The 16,839-nt window shown below is 48.4% G+C and overlaps 1 protein-coding gene and 1 pseudogene across 2 annotated transcripts in view; one reads left to right on the top strand and one right to left on the bottom strand.

The window, feature by feature from the left end:
* Positions 1-16,839, bottom strand: part of LOC147891630 (D111/G-patch domain-containing protein) — a 66,559-nt gene that overhangs the window by 21,216 nt on the left and 28,504 nt on the right. The gene's annotated exons all lie outside the window — the stretch shown is intronic.
* On the top strand, positions 755-1,529 carry LOC147891631 (25S ribosomal RNA; annotated as a pseudogene; the record flags this gene model as incomplete).

Raw genomic sequence — 16,839 nt, 5'->3', positions numbered from 1 at the left:
TCGAGGTAGAGCCTTCGTAAATAGATCTGCCAAGTTGTCTTCAGTGGGAACATAAGACAACTGAATATCACTTGCTGATAATCGCTCTCTGACAAAGTGATAGTGAACCTCAATATGCTTTGTACGAGCATGGAAAATAAGATTCCATGCAACAGCCAAAGCACTCTGACTATCAGTGAAGATGACAGTAGGAGCTGTCTGACATGCATAAAGATCCGCAAGTAGCTTCTGAAGCCAATCACACTTCACTGTAGCTGTAAAGACTGCTCTGTACTCAGCTTCACAGCTAGAAGTAGCAATTGTACTATGCTTCTTGCTAAACCAAGAAACACATGAAGTACCAAGCATGAAACATTTGCGACTATGTGACATACGATTGTCCGAACAACCAGTCCAATCACTATCAGTGAATCAATGCATGACAAGTGAAGTATCAGCCCCATAAAGAAGGCCTAAATGCTGAGTGCCTTTGATATATCTGAAGACACGCTTCATGGCATGCCAATGGTGCATAGATGGGCTGTTCATATATCTGATTGAGACAGCATACTGTAGATTAGGTCTCATATGGCATAGGTAAATCAAACAACCAACAGCCTGCTGATAGAGAAAGAAACGGCGGGAGTAACTATGACTCTCTTAAGGTAGCCAAATGCCTCGTCATCTAATTAGTGACCCACATAAATGGATTAACAAGATTCCTACTGTCCCTATCTACTATCTAGCGAAACCACAGCCAAGGGAACGGGCTTGGAAGAATCAGCAGGAAAAGAAGACCCTGTTGAGCTTGACTCTAGTCCGACTTTGTGTGAAATGACTTGAGAGATGTAGAATAAGTGGGAGCTTCTGGCGCAAGTAAAATACCACTACTTTTAACGTTATTTTACTTACTCCGTGACGTGGAGGCAGGTCTCGGTCCCTACTTCTGGTCTTAAGGCGCATCTGCGCGCCAATCTAGGCAGAAGACATTGTCAGGTGGGGAGTTTGGCTAGAGCGGCACATCTGTTAAAAGATAACGCATGTGTCCTGAGATGAGCTCAACGACAACAAAAATCTCATGTGGAACAAAAGGGTAAAAGCTCATTTGATTTTGATTTTCAGTACGAATACAAACTGTGAAAGCATGGCCTATCGATCCTATAGTGTTTCGAAATTTGAAGCTAGAGGTGTCAGAAAAGTTACTATAGGGATAGCTGGCTTGTGGCAGCCAAGCGTTCATAGCGACATTGCTTTTTGATCCTTCGATGTCGGCTCTTCCTATCATTGCAAAGCAAAATTCGCCAAGTGTTGGATTGTTCACCCACCAATAGGGAACGTGAGCTGGGTTTAGAGCGTCGTGAGACAGGTTAGTTTTACCCTACTGATGAGTGGTGCCGCAATTGTAATCCAACTTAGTACGAGAGGAACCGGTGATTCACATAATTGGTCATTGCGCTTGGTTAAAAAGCCAGTGACGCGAAGCTACCATGTGTAGGATTATGGCTCAACGCCTCTAAGTCAGAATCTGTGCTAGACGCGACGCTCTCTACCCTCTAAGTCTCTGTGACCCCCGTCGGTCGGGCTCCAACTCTAAACAAGGAGGGGATGTCCCCAAGTGTGATCTGTGTGTCAACCCTTTGTTTTGCTGTCGGGTCACAGACTCCGGGTCACGGTCATGTCGCGGCCTCGTCTCGTGGGGGTCCATGTAATCTGACTGAAAGAACTCCCTGATAGAGCTCTGAGAGGGATCAAACGAGGAAGAAGTATGCTCCTGTCTCCATGCTCGGAGTATCCTCTCGCAGTGTCTAAGTACCTATTGAATGAAACTTGTCAAACATCGCTGGTCTAGGTAGGAGAGAAAACGGGCCAAAATCCCATAGCTATCTTTGAAGAGGCAGTAGAAATGCCCTCCGATCTGATAGTAAACAGGACACCTGAAGATGAAATGCTCCTCTGTCTCAACCTCCTACATGTCACACAGTGTGCATATGCACCTCTCCCTGGGTAGTCGCTCTGCTTTGCCGCTCTCAATACGAAGTCTGTGTGAAGAGACCCGAAACTGCCCAAGAGAGATCCTCAGCGAGTGGGGTAGGTGAATATGCGTGTATCTTGGTCGGACAATGAAACCCTCCGTTCTGATATGTAAAAAGTGATCTCTGTAGAAGCTAAGCTTCACTTAGGAGTTCACTCGGTCCCAACCAGGTCCGAAATATGTGTAGCTGTAATAGATCCTCATGGATAACCTAGTTAACCTCGTGTGATAGGAGGGGAGAAAACGGAGCATCCATGTTGTACTGGAAGGGAGGTAGTCTGTCCATGTGGAGCCCCAATCACTCAAACCATCTCTCTGTGCGTGCATACCAGCACCTCTGGTCCCCTCGTGCTACAAGTGACATAGAAGAGGACAGAGCTATCCATGGTAGCCTACTACACCCAGAGGTGTAATCCCCATACTCTTTCACTCGTTACAGATACGTGATGATCTAAAATGCAGCATCTAGCGGTAAAAGGAGATGACCCAAACTTAGCCTGAATGATCTGGTGAGGAACGGATGGGTTACCACAAATCATCCATGATGATGAGAACCTATAGCCACTCCACCCAGGCCCACACTGTATCCGACAAGTCTAGCCCCCAACATGGGCTGCCATACATCCCCGCTGGGCGAACCAAGGAGTCAAAAAGCAACCCCTTGGTACGTGGATCTTGAAAGTGCGAGCGGAAGCACTACCTCTCTAGTCTGGCCAATGAAGCATACCCTCTGCTCAAGCGTGCCTGCATCGTGGGTCTCATAGTCAAGATGGGTCCGGAAAAGATAACCCCAAGATAAGTGTATGATGAAACTATCTCAACAGATGACCCATCAAATGTGAACTGCTCCTGGCGCATGATGGCTCGAGATGTATTAAAGATCATGACCTTGGTTTTACCCAAGTTAACCTTCAAATCATGAGACTCACAAAAGGACTATAGTGCGTCAAGGTGTCTCTGGAGCCCCTCTGCTGAGAAAGACAAGAGAGCCACGTCATCTATGTAGAGCAATATCCGGATCAGCGTGCCCGCAAGAGAGCAACCTACCTTCCCTGTCTCAAGCTCGTCAATGTAGAGGCCAAACAAGGTAGGCGATAAAGCATGACCCCGATAGTGCTCATGATCTCGTCTGTCCTCCCGGATCCTGCCTGAAACTCTCTCGTAAAGTGCCATGAAAGCCCAAATGATCTCCTGGTCATAACCCAAGTACGTAGAGCAATATCCGGATCAGCATGCCCGCGAGAAAGCAACCTACCTCCCTTGTCTCAAGCTCGTCAATGTAGAGGCCAAACAAGGTAGGCGACAAAGGACAGCCTTGTTTAACCCCGAGAGTGCTCATGATCTCGTCTGTCCACCCGGATCCTGCCTGGACTCTACCTGAAACTGGCTCGTAAAGTACCATGATAGCCCAAATGATCTCCTAGTCATAACCCAAGTCCTGTAGGCGTTGTATGAGGCGGGCTTTCGAAACCGTGTCAAATGCCTTGCGAAAATTCGCAAAGCAACAATAAACCCTCTGCTTTCGTGCCCTCGCCTCCTCGATGATACATCTGAGCGTGAGAATGTGGTCCATGGTTCCATGATCACGCCGGAATCCAGCATGTCCTGCTGCTCTAAGTCCTCGACACTCTGCAAATCTGCTAACCTCGGAATCAAGTACTGATGCATAAACCTTGGACATGACATGTCCAATCATAATGGTCGTGTAGTTCTTCGGGCTCATGGCATCCCCTGCCCGGTGGATGGGTGAGGCAAGTTCTCCTCCTCATCCTTCATTGCCCTTTACTTCTTACTTATCATCCTCCCCATGCATCTCACTGGCCTTCCCAAATAGCCTCCTGTCCTCCATTTCTATCTCCATGACCTCCTTTTATCTGAGACTTACAGCAATGCCACCGCAATCAATGTTGCCGGTCTCGACTGTTGTGTGGAAACCCCAAACAAACAGCTTCATTAAAGAGCTTTGCTAGGATCGGGGCTAGGAGGTTAATCCCATATGAAATGAACTCAGTGCATAGCCCCTCATAATCCTTTGCTCGGCCATTAGGAAGTGTTTCATTATGGCATCCTTTACCCCTCCTCTAGTGAAAAGGTTGCAAGATGTGGGGCATGGCATGTGTGAGAGGTTAGGGACTAGCTGATTTGGGATGTCATAAAGTGTGCGTGCATAATCAAACCAGATTTGAGTATCAATGAGTGGTGAAGAGGACCGTCCTTCTAGAAATCTCCGCCAGAAGTCCTTAGAGTTGTTACTAAACAAAATGTTCAGTAGCTCTTTCCTCGTTCCAACGAACAAAGTCTAGTTTCTTCCTTCGTACCAATTTACGATACTCGCGTAGCGTATCTGGTGCGTTCGAAAGACTATTCTTGGTTTCAAATCTGAGCTAACAACGTAAAGCCTTACACTCATCATCGTACCAGCTATTACAGGGTACAGTCCCGAGGGGTGGTGGACGGGTGGAGCAGGTGTTGTGGGAAAAAATCATGACGGGCAGCCTCGTGTAGTGAGGACAGCACGATCCTCTAAAAGGAGTATGAAGTCAATATAAGCGAGAAGTATGTACAGACGGCCAGAGTAAGTAGGTGAGTGATCATGATCAAAGCCTATATCGTGGTAGGTGGAGTAAGAACTCAGTGGGGTGGAAGAGAACTCAGTGGGGTGGAAGGTACTATGCGAAGGGGAGTGGAGATGCTAAAGAAAAGATAGGTATGATCAGTCCCTGGAGGGAGAGGTGCTACAGTGAAGTCAGTGACGCGAGATGTGGAGGCAGGATCTCCCATGATGTAATCAACAACGCTAGAGCCTCCCCCATGTGGAAACTACTTGAGGCGGGCCATCTGTCAAGACCATTATAGATAATGAGATCATGCATCCTGCCGAGGTCTAATAGGGCATGTCCATAAGATGTGAATGAACCTCGTCTGTCAGCCGAAACCCGTAACATACCTGCCTCCTCAAGGTCAATGTCTGGCAGTAGAGTGAAATCATCCCTAAAGTCGAGGAGTGGTACTTGGCGGGCGCCTATCCTCGCGTTTAAGTCTCCCACTAGGAAGACTTCTCCGCGGCTAGAGAAGTCAACCATAGACTAATAAAGAGCAGCAAATGGGGATGTCTCATCCTCACCTCGGATATCTCTGGCAAAGTGGGAGGTCTCAGGGGAGAAGTACCAAACTGCAACAAACAGTTCCCAACTGTCCATGTGCCGAATCCGGATCCAAAGAAACCTAGAATGTGCATCTCTCTGCTCTACTAAAATGGTCCCCAAAAGTGTGGATCTGAAAAGGACTGCAACTCCACCAGAACCTCGAACTCCCCCTGTATCCCTCGTCTCATCTCTGTAGGCAAACTCCCATGTATATCCGCTGACTACTGAAAGTGGGCGCTCTGGACTCTGATGTGTCTCTGTATAATAGACTATGTCGTGACCTATATCGGATTTTGAGAAGTTCCCTCGTTCTGACCATAAGGTACCATTACAGTTCCAAATGATGCAGGATGGGGTCTCGGATATCTGAATCTCATAGACCCCGCTTCCCTATGTAGGGGAGGGAGCAAGTGCCCTACGGAGGCCTGTAAGAAGTCATCCCTCTCGTACCATTGCCCACTTTTCCTCCTTCCGGGCCTAATCCCACTACTGCAGCAAAGAGCGTCTCTCCTCAACCTGTAGAGGGGTGAGGTCCTCATCCATGGAGATTGCTAGCTGATCTCAAAGGATTGATCTACGTCGTAGAGCTGAAAGTTGTGCCTGAGTGTCATGGAACCATATGATCAGGGGTTGCTCTCGATTGGGGTCTCTCCCCACCCGCCATGCCCCCTCTATCCTGTGCTCAGCCACACCTAGAGTAGCGGCCATGAAAGCAGTTGCATCTGCCATCAATGTAGCCTCAGTGCATGGGATCCCACGTACTTTGATGTTGAGAGCCTTACTGAGAGTGACATCACATGTACCGCTGCCATCCTCAGAAGAGAAGTGAAAACCAGGCTCTAATGGTGTAGATACTGGCTTGCAATCCTCAAACTGAAAACGCTGCAAAAGCTATCCAATGTACTTGGATTGTGACATCAAATTGCCCCCCTCACGGCAAGCAAATTGGATGCCCAGATGATAGTGTAAATGACCAAGATCAAACATAGCAAATGTCTTCTGCAAATCAGGCTTAAAATCTGCAATTTGCTGAGCATGTGTCCCAGTCACAAGCATGTCATCCACATAAAGGACTAAAATCAGCAAATCTGTCCCCCACTTGCGGATGTAAAGAGTAGCCTCTGTAGGTCTGGCGGCATACCTTGCTTTCAGATCCTTCAATCTCAAAGCCAAGAGGCTGGGAAACATAGACCTCTTCCTGCAAATGCCCATGAAGGAAAGCTGTCTTGATATCAAGCTGATGTACCTCCCAATGAAAGTGGGCACCAAAGGCAATAACAATGCGAATAGTAGTGATCCTAGAAGTGGGAGCAAAGGTCTCCTCAAAGTCAATGCCTTGCTGCTGAGCATAGCCCTTAGCAACAAGATGGGCGGTCCACTGAACCACCAGCTTTCCATTTAATTTTATAAACCCACTTAGTTCCAATGGCATGCTTGCCAGGAGGCAAATCACACAACTCCCAAGTGTTATTCTGATGGATAGAATCCAATTCAGCTTGCATAGCCTTACACCACCAATCATTTTGAAAGGCATCTTGATGACATAAAGGCTATTCATTGCATGATGTAGAAGCCAATGCATAAGCAACAAAACTAGCATGCTCTTTCCGCACAGCTGCTCTAGTACGGGCTGGCAGAGGAGTATCTTGTTTGCTATCTTTTCATGTGTCAAGGAGCCAACGGGGGACCTTTTTGGGCTCCTGGATTTCAGCTCTTTCTTGGTCAAGAGCCCTGTGCAAATGGTCCTCATCAATGAGAGGCGTATCAGGCTGATTTATTTTTTTTTTTGGCAAAACAGAGACTTCTATTAAGTATTAAAGAAAACTGTTAGAGCAAGCTCCATACGGGAATACGGGATACACCATGCAATGCATGAAAAGCTCAAGAGCCAAAAAGAAAGGATTGGGGCTGATAGTGCCATCTCAATCCGGTAGCAACCTCCGAGAAAAAGGGAGAACCCCTCCAAACTCGAAGAAATACAGTCCTCCTAGAAGAGGCTGCCCGTGAAGGGCCCTATATGCTAGCCCATATGGCTATCAAAGTGTGAACCGTGTCACTCCAAATACCCGTGAACACCTATGATGGGTATATATGGGTGTCATCCAAGGCCTCTGTGCATCTGGCTCTCCAAATGTGCCAAGAGGAAATGCTAGCCAAAATCTCCCAAGAGGTGTCCACTGAAACATGTGAAGCTCTGAAAGGAATATGTGGTACATCTTGAAGAGAGTAGGGCTCTATCACCTGTCGGCGGATCAAGAGTGCCCAAGAAGAACGCTCACCCTCATAAAACACCTGGGGCCCAGTAAGGGATAACCATGCGACCGAGCCCCAAGTCATGAAGAAAGGGGAAGTATGAAAAATGCTGAGTATCCGAGCAACTCCTTTCCAAACAGTCCTTGCTTGATTGCAGTCCCAAAGGCAATGTCGCACTGACTCCTCTGCAGAATGACAGCGAGGGCAAGTGGGATCAGCCCCAAATCGTGATCTCCACAGGTTCACTGCAATCCCTCCATGAATAGAAAGCCAAAAGAAAAGAGTGATCTTTCTATTTCTGAGGGATTTCCAGAGCCTCCTCCACAAATTCCTACGCAAATCTGCGGTGATGAAGAAGCTATCCCAATGGGGGGCTCTAGAGGGAATCCAACCTCTACTGCTCAGCTGAAATCTCATGGCATTACCAACTGTGAAACGAAAGAAGGGAATCACCCTCTCTCGGTGCCCATGATCTATCCACTCCCACTCTCCTGGGTCCCACTGCAAGCACCTGATAGGTGCACCTCCATATAACCACAACCTCCAGGATCCCAGGGCCAAGAGCAGAGGGTCGGGGTCTAAGTACCACTGCAAGCCCGCTCCATGGTCTACAGACTGGTCTAATGAGCTGAGTGATGCAATCCCTAGACTGGCGTTGGCAACAGGAATTTTGTATCCCATCGGAGAACCATCACTCTTTTGGGCACTCTATACAAAATCCTTGCCAAGGCGATCAGCATCCGATTGCAGTCCCTTCTTCCAAGCCTCATCCATGATACTCAGACAGGCTTTGTTCATGGCAAAAGCATATTTGATAATATCTTTTCCTTTTGGGAAGCCAAAGAGTGGGCTATGCAGAGCGGGCAGAGGCTGGCAATTCTACTCCTGGACTTTAAGAAAGCCTATGACAGAGTAGATTGGGGTTTTCTTGAGGGCACTCTTCTATGATTTGGATTTTCACATGCATGGATTAGAGGTTTGGCCTCCCTTTACAGATCAGCCCACAGCCAGGTTTTGATTGGAGGGGTAAGGGGTGACAGGTTTCAGATTTCCAGATCAGTTCATCAGGGATGCCCTTTAGCCCCCTTCCTCTTTCTTTTTGTGGCAAAAGCTATGAGTATCTTCCTTAGATCTCAGGCTGAGCTTTATGGGTTGAGATTGCCCTTGAGACAGGAGCAGAAGCTTCTTGACTGTGAGTTGGCCGATGACACTGCTATTTTTATTGAGGCCTCTTCGCAGTCACTTGATTCTTTCCGAACAGCCTTGGATATTTTTTGCTCAGCTACAGGGGCACACATTAACTGGCATAAATCCTTTGGCTTTTGGATCAGTGATGAGGACACTCCAGACTGGGGAGTTGACATTGGCTTTTCCTAGATTCAGAGGGGTGTTCCTGTCAGATATTTGGGATGCCAGGTAGGATTGGGCATCTCTCCAGCACAGCAATTTGCCCCACTACTAGAAAGTATAAGGAAAAAGCTCCTTTTTTGGAGCTCAACCAAACTCGACCTTGCCTCTAGAGTTGTGGTAGTGAACCAAGTTCTCTTGGCCACCGCCTGGTTTGTGTGTTCTTGCTTTCGGGATAAGGTGAATGAGTCCCTCGGTCAGTGAGTCTGGCATCTCACCCGAGTCCCAAATGCCCTGCAGGGCTGAAGTAATATGATCACCTATCATATCCCAAAAGATTGTAAAAAAAGGAGTAAGACCATCGGAACCAGGGCATTTGCTCTTATGAAGGACGGAGAGAGCAGTCTTGAACTCTGTGTTGGTAAAGCGTGCATCAAGTGAGCATATCATCTCTGGTGTGACCAACATAGGTAAACTCTGCCAAATTTCATCTCTAGCCACATCTCTGGCCTGTGTGTCAGGATCTGCAGAAAGAAGGGAGGCATAGAAAGTTATCGCTAAGTGCATGACGGTATCCGGATGAGACTGCAAAACGCCGTCAGAGTCAATAAGCTGCCTGACACTCTCTCTACTATGTTTGGGACCAAGTGTAGAGAAAAAGTGTTTATTGACTCTCCCTCCCATCTGTATCCAAACGGACTCCCGTGCATGGAAGGCATACTCTGCTCTTTGATCAAACAATGTCTGCAAGCGAGCCCTTGCCGCAGCAAGGCGCTCCTGTATCCAAGCATCTGATGGTCGTCTCTGCTCCTCCCTCTACAAGGCTGCCAATTGCCGGCGCATACCAATCTCCCGTCTGAGTACCTCACCTCGCCGAGCACTAGCAACAGAGTGATAAAAGTCGCTGATACTGGCAAGTGCTGTGGCCACATGTGAAGGACCGGCCACCCCCCCTGCATGTGAGAAACCCAGATCTCCAAGACTGCCTCTGTGAGAGTCACATCCATGTATAAGGCATCGGGGATCCTCATACTGTGAGACCGTCCTCTCAAATGGGGCTCTGAGATGCTACCGGAAAATGGTCGGAAGTGGAAACACCAGGTGCAATGCAAACTCTCCCCCCTCTATCAAGAGCCCAGTCATCCACATAGAATCTGTCAATCCGAGCATGGATAGGCATCTGCACCCTATGGTTCGACCAAGAAAACAAAAGTGACTGAGATTGAATATGAAATGCATCATCTGATCAAACATCTCTGCCATTGAACTTGAACAAGAAGGCATCCCAAGCTGCTCTCTCGAGGGAATGAATACCACCTTCTTTGCCCCCTTGCTTATCAGAAGGTGCCTTAACCATGTTGAAGTCACCTCCAATAATCCACGAATCTGCAATGTCAGCCCACGAGAGCAACTCTTTCCAAAACAACCACTAAAAGCTTGACAGATGGAGGCAAGGTTCGCAGGAACACGGTCCCCTTTGTTGTTCGGAGCATAGAGGTTGAGGAAACCAACCTTACGTCCGTCAATCAGAAGTAAAATCCACTGGGCCCTGGAGGGAGTTATGGTACCGTGTCCAATGATCAGAGGGAGAATAGAATCTGAAACTGATATGCATGTACCTCCTTTGGTTCCCAAGGTAGGAAGCCAAAAAGTCCAGCCTGAAAGCAGCTTCCCTGACTTGGAGCAATCTCTAACATCCAGTTTGTGTTCCTGAAGAAAAAGAATGTCTAGGGAACCACCTGAAACACCTGGATGGAGCTGGTTCCTGATCAGCTGTCTGCGACGGCGATGAGGGATGCCGCCCAATCCATGTATATTCCAACTGGCTATCCTCATTGGCCGGAAGGTACAACCTGATCCTGCGGTGGAGTGGAACAAGGCTCCTGAACACTAGTCTCCTCCCGAGGCTCCAAGGGGGTAGCCTCCGAAGCGGTGGAGGTGTAATCTGAAGTAGAGGGCCTGACCGCAATCGGACCCACCGTGGGCCAGAGGTGGTGAGGGGTGCAGGAGGGACTTGAGTAGCCCCAGGAGGGGGGGGAGCCCGTGTCTGAGGCGGTGCCTGTGGAGCGGTAGGTCCTGCTCTTGCTCTCTGTCGTAAGCTAGTACGAGCTGGTTGCTTTTTGGGCCTCTTTTTCTTCTTTGGGCAATCTCTCGCGAAGTGCCCCGAGGATCTGCAAATCCTGCACTGGTCCTGCCGACCTGCAACCTCAAATCTCTGGCGGAAGAAAGACCCATCGGGTCACTATAGCACGATGTGGTCATCTGAAATATTAGGGTCCTAGACAATGACCCTAACCCTGGGTACCCCATCCATCCTGACCACCTTAACAGCCGAAGAGGGCTCACCAGGAAGAGGGGGGATCTCTGCTACCACACCAAACCTCTCGCCAATAACTGAAAGAAGCCGGTGATAAACTGAGGGGAGACCAGGGAACCTGATGAAAATAGAAACTCCCGGCTTGTCCTCTTCAACTGGGTAAAAGCCCAGTTGAAAGGGAAACAAAAAAATCCTCCTGTAGCCTAGAAATAGAAACCCGGCCTATAGCAGGTCTCTCGTGACGTCCAGGGAATCTAGGCACACCTGAAAGAAACCTTGTCCCAACAAACGAACATCCTTAAGGTGGGGGGCGAGCTCCTGGGGAAGCGCCGCAAGCATCCAATCTCTAGCTTGTGACCTGGAGGGGTGGGAGCCATGGATGCGTGCGAAGAGAGTCGTGAAACACTCATGCTCCAAATCCTTTTGCAATTGCTACAGCTCGTCTTTTGAGAAAGTGACAGTTCTCGTGGCCGGTGTGTGCGGTAACGGATTGACTGAATGGGAACCCATTCGTCAATCGAGGTAGGATAGGCCGATTCAAACACAAAAAATAACTCCATCCGCTTTCCTGAAGCCCAGGAGACCCCTAAAAGAGAATAGGGGTACTCTAGATGAAGGGAGAGGGTGAAAGGAAGGTGGGAGAGAGGGGAGTGAGCAAGGAGAGGAGGAGTCAGCAAACAGAAAGGGGGGGCAGCAAGAGGAGAGGAGGAAGGGAGAGGAGGGGAGGATACAGGAGAGGAGGAGTGGAGGAGAGGGGGGGGGAAAGCAAAGAAAGAGCGGGGGGGGCGGGGGCGGGGCGGGCTGTGCAGGCAGCAGCGCGAGGGGGGCGTGCAGGCAGGCAGCAGAGCGGGGGAGGAGCTGGCAGCAGCACGCGGGGGGTGCGGCAGCAGCATGGGGGGTGGTGGCAGCGGCGCGGGGGGGGCGTGCAGGGGAGAAGCTGGCAGCAGCGCGGGAGGTAGAGAAGGAGAGAGAGGGAGGGGAGTCGGGGGGGGAGGCGGGGGGACCAGCAAGTAGGGGGGAGGGGAGGGAGGAGGCAGCAAGGAGGGGAGGGAGGGGGCAGCAAGGAGGGGAGCAGGAAGGAGGAGGGCAGCAGGAGGAGCGGGGAGCAGCAGCCAGCATGTAGAATTTTTTGTGGTGTTTTGGATCAGCAGGACTAGGAAGTCTTTTCAGGCTGAATATTTGGCTGCACATGTGGCTGGAAATGGCCAACAGATGGACGAGGTACAACCTCAGATGGAACATCATCCTGAGCATCGGATGGAAACAAAGGCAACAAGCTGTCAAAAATATATGGGGCATCAACAACGGGCTGTTTTTGACAATCCAGTAAAGGCATGGTGGTAGATTCATCAAACTCAACTTCCCAACTGACAAAACACTTGCCCATGCGGGGCTGATAGAGCTTATAGACCTTGCTCTCTGAGCTATACCCAATAAAAATGCACTTGACAGCATTATCATCCAACTTGGTGCATGTCTGTGAAGGCACATGAGCATAGGCCAAGCATCCAAAAGTCCTCATGTGAGAAATGTGAGGCTTACGACCCGTCCAAGCCTCATAAGGTGTGTGAGTTTGCAATGCCTTTGTGGGACATCTATTCCTATTCGTCCGCTTAGCCACGGGATTCTATTGAGGAGTATAAGGCACCGTGCATCGATGATGTATGCCAGCAAACTCCTTTGACATGTATTCACACCCCCTGCCTGTATTAAGGTGAGCAATGTGCAGCCCACTCTCATTCTCAACCAAGGCAATAAAATGCTTGAAGCATGAAGAAACTTCAGATTTGGATTTCAAGGCGAAAATCCAAGTGTACCTGGTAAAGTCATCAATAAAAGTGACAAAATAATAGAATCCCCCAAAAGCTGCAACCCTCATGGGTCCAGATAAAGCTTGCAAGAGGCACCAACTCTCCCATCCTTGGGAAACACAGCATGGTGCATCTTACCAAGCAAGCATGGTTCACAAACATGCTTTGAAAGCATATGCATTTTGGGAAGATCAACAACCATACCATCCTTATATAACATCACCAAAGCTCCAAAATTGAGGTGTCCAAATCTCTCATGCCACAAATGGGTATCTACCATAGTAGAATCAAGAGCAAAGGCATATATATGCATCTGCAAGTGCACCATCATCTAAACACATGTCATATGCATCAAGTCTATAAAGACCTCTAGGCAATGTGCCAGTCAAGACCATGGTAAAGGCGTGTGTAGCATCATATACTACACACCTAACACCATCAAAAAGAACCTCAGAGCCACATGTAGCTATGGCTGAAATAGAAATGAGGTTCTTGCGAATGCCTGGAACATAAAGCAGATTCTCTAGAGTGACAATGCCACCAAAGACAAAAGTAAGAGTAACTTGCCCAATACCTTTCACAGTATATGATGCATTATTGGCACATGTGACACTGCCCCCCTGATATGTATGCTTTAATGAGCTGAATAACTTCCGGCAGGAAGTGATGTGCTTGCTAGCACCACTATCAAAGAACCAGGCATCATGTACATCTGAAACTCCCATGCAGGCATCATGAACATCAGGATTATACTGACATGTAACTAAGAAACCCCAATGCTGGTCTTGTGCAAAATTAGCGGACTCATGTCGATCTTTTGCACTAGAAGAACTAGATACTACAAGACCAGACTCTTTCTTCTTCTTTTCAGATGCAATCTGCTTCCTGCATTCAAAAATATCATGCCCAGGTTTCCTACAATAGTTACGTTGGATAGACAAAAGCAGTAGAGCCTAACCCGCCTTCACAGCCACCCTCATCCACGTTTAAAACAACCGAACAACACAATCACAAGGTAAAAGGCATTCATTCAACATCCTCGTCTCTTTACAGACCTTCTGATACAACTCACACTCCAGCCACATTTTCTCCAGAAGCCAGACAACCTCTAACAAAAAACCAGTGGACTACACAGCCCAACACAAGCTCCATCGAGCCAAAGGCTTCTCTGGCCTCAATTTGCAACTAATGCAAGCCCATGCTCTCTACAACAACCACACTATCAACACATAGCCAAAACTCAGACAACAGGACCTTGATAAGCGCCACCTACACCAACAAGCTCATCATCACCGAGCACCTAAAGCCCATTTACAGTGCCAAGCATGCAGTCGGAGTTCCACACCCCATCACGTACTTATGCCTTCACATGATATGGGCACTCCACCACCTTCCTCTTACGCACAACCTCCCTTCATCTATGAGCCTCTCCATCCAGCTGATCGTCCACCCTTCTCTTGAAAAAGCCTTCTTCAAGGGTGACGTAGATCCCTCCAGCAAGCTCTCCTCACCAGTTCCAAGGTCTTCCAGCTCCCGTAGTAGCGACCATGGACCTCCTCTACATCAACAACAATCACATCCCCCTCCGTAAGACCTCTAGACCAGCAGTAGCGACACCTCTCTTTAGACCCTACAGTCTGTAATCACGTCCTCATTGCAGCCACTCTCCCTTGCTCTAGAGCTCACGTATCTTCTCGGCATCCCCACATAACCATGTAGACCCCCTTCTTTTCGCATCCTCCTCCAAGCTCACGTCTTCCTCCTGCAGTCGCGATCCTCACAGTCTTCATCAGCTGCTCTCAGAAACTCCCACACCCGTTACTTCCAGTCCAGCCCAGCTCTTGGTCGCTCCCAATCCTTCACTTTAAGCCCACGACAGTCCTTCCCCTCTTGTACTGTTGGCGCCCCTCCTACTCCAAACAATAGCTGATCGCAGCTTCTTCTGCACCTGGACCTCCTGTCTCATGACATCAAAGGTTCTCCAAGTCTCCAGCAACTCCTACATCCTGAGACCCTCCCTTGCCTTGTGATCCAACACTGTGGATTTCTTGACTCACGGACAACCTTACCCGAAGGACTTCCATCGCACGTCACCTTCAAGGAACCGGAGCACAGCAGCTACCCTCTTGCTCACAGAGCACACAACTCCGTCCCAAAACTCCCGACCAGAGCACTACCCGTCCCTCAAGCAATATCTACATCACTTGTCTCTCCTTCATGATGAAACTCGTTTTGTTCTCTCCTGCTCACCACGGAGCACACCGACCTCCAGCTTCCCCCGGCCATCCGGTTGCACAATAGCGTCACCCCCCCTTTCTTGCCTCGCCGAGCTCGTATCTCAGTAGCGATGAAGTCCAAAAGCTTCCAGCAAAACCCGAGCTCGCCACCTGGCCGTCGACCTCACGTACATGCCATCTCGCCATCCAGAAGCTTGCTCTTCCTCATCACGTAGCCACGTGCATGCATGCTCCTTTCCAAATCAATTTGGCCACCTTAGCTTTATTTGCCACCTCATCAGTGACATTTTACCACTCTCAAGACATTTCCCCCAAATCACACACCAAGGCACTTAAGCACATATTCATTGACTATGTGCACACAATTGCATGCCACCAGTCATTTAGCATTTGATTGCCCACTGACCATCCACATATGATGAACACCATCCTGTCCCTGGATACCATGAAGTGCTCGAAAGTTGCTCACACAAAATCTGATTGAACGCCAGCAAGCACACACACAGGTTGAACATCACACATGTACATATGTTCAGACGAGTATGGGGTTTTCAAAAATCTTCACACACCTTTAGCAACCCCTACTCTTCTGCTGTGACATTCATGTCCAGCAGCTAAAGAGAAACATCAGCAAACCACCTGGATCAAAAACAAAGCAAGCTTGTGCTCTATGCCTCTGCTTTCCTCCTCCCGGATCAAAAGGATAACCTTGAACCTTCCACTGCCAGGTATGCATAATCCACCATCCTCCTGGATCAAATGGAATCAGCAATACAGCAATTTGATGTAGCCACCAGCTCCTTCCATATAAGCCTCCAGGATCCCATATCTTATCTTGCCTAGATATTACACAACTCCACTGGCTATCAGCCGTCACACTTATATCATGAGTCTTGCTCATCTTCATATGAGCTACATCTTTTGAGGTCACAACCTCACACATAAGTCTCACGGGCACAACCAGCTCATAATCTGTGATTAGGGACTTCTCAGCATACCCTATTGCCTCAACCTTCGAAGCTGCAAAACTCAATCCATCACATGAATTATCAAGATCACCCAGGAGCAAAATGACATCCTTCCCATCTGTAGAATGCTCAAATATATCAGCACACTCTTTCTTGTCATTGCCAACCACACATGCAAAATCCATGAGGGTATCATCAAGTAAAGCATCCAGCTGATCATCAACCACATTATCACTGCCATCCTTCTCAACATGCATACTGGTGTTTTCATTCTCTTTCGAAGAGATCAATGCTAACATATCATCCAGTGCATCATCAAGAACACAATCTAGCTCATCAACTGAATCACCATCATCTTGTAAACACTGAATCTTAACCTCATCATCCTCATCACAGTTTGCATGCACACAATCAACACTTGCTGACTGTAGGTCTTTTACCTTATCAGTAATAGCCACATCAGTTTCATCACTGTCACACACGATTGAGCTCTCATCTTCACTACTAATTTCACCTCTTTCTTCCTCACTTGTTGAACCTGAAATCTCAACCCCTTCGGCATGCACAATCACAGTGTCAACCACAAACTGATTGCATTCAGCCATCATATGCACATCATCACCACACAACACTGGAGCATGATCATCATCTACACACACAGAATTATCCTTAGCTGCTTTTAATGGGCTCTCAACCTCTCTGCCATCTATGGCAGCAACCCCTTCTCTTCGGCTCTCCTCTGCCACCTC

This window comes from Dipteris shenzhenensis, chromosome 17 (genome assembly GCF_047967505.1).
Source record: "Dipteris shenzhenensis isolate YYH24624 ecotype China chromosome 17, Dip_SZ_1.0, whole genome shotgun sequence".
In the NCBI taxonomy this organism is placed as follows: Eukaryota; Viridiplantae; Streptophyta; class Polypodiopsida; order Gleicheniales; family Dipteridaceae; genus Dipteris; species Dipteris shenzhenensis.
This window is presented reverse-complemented; position numbering and strand designations above follow the sequence as displayed.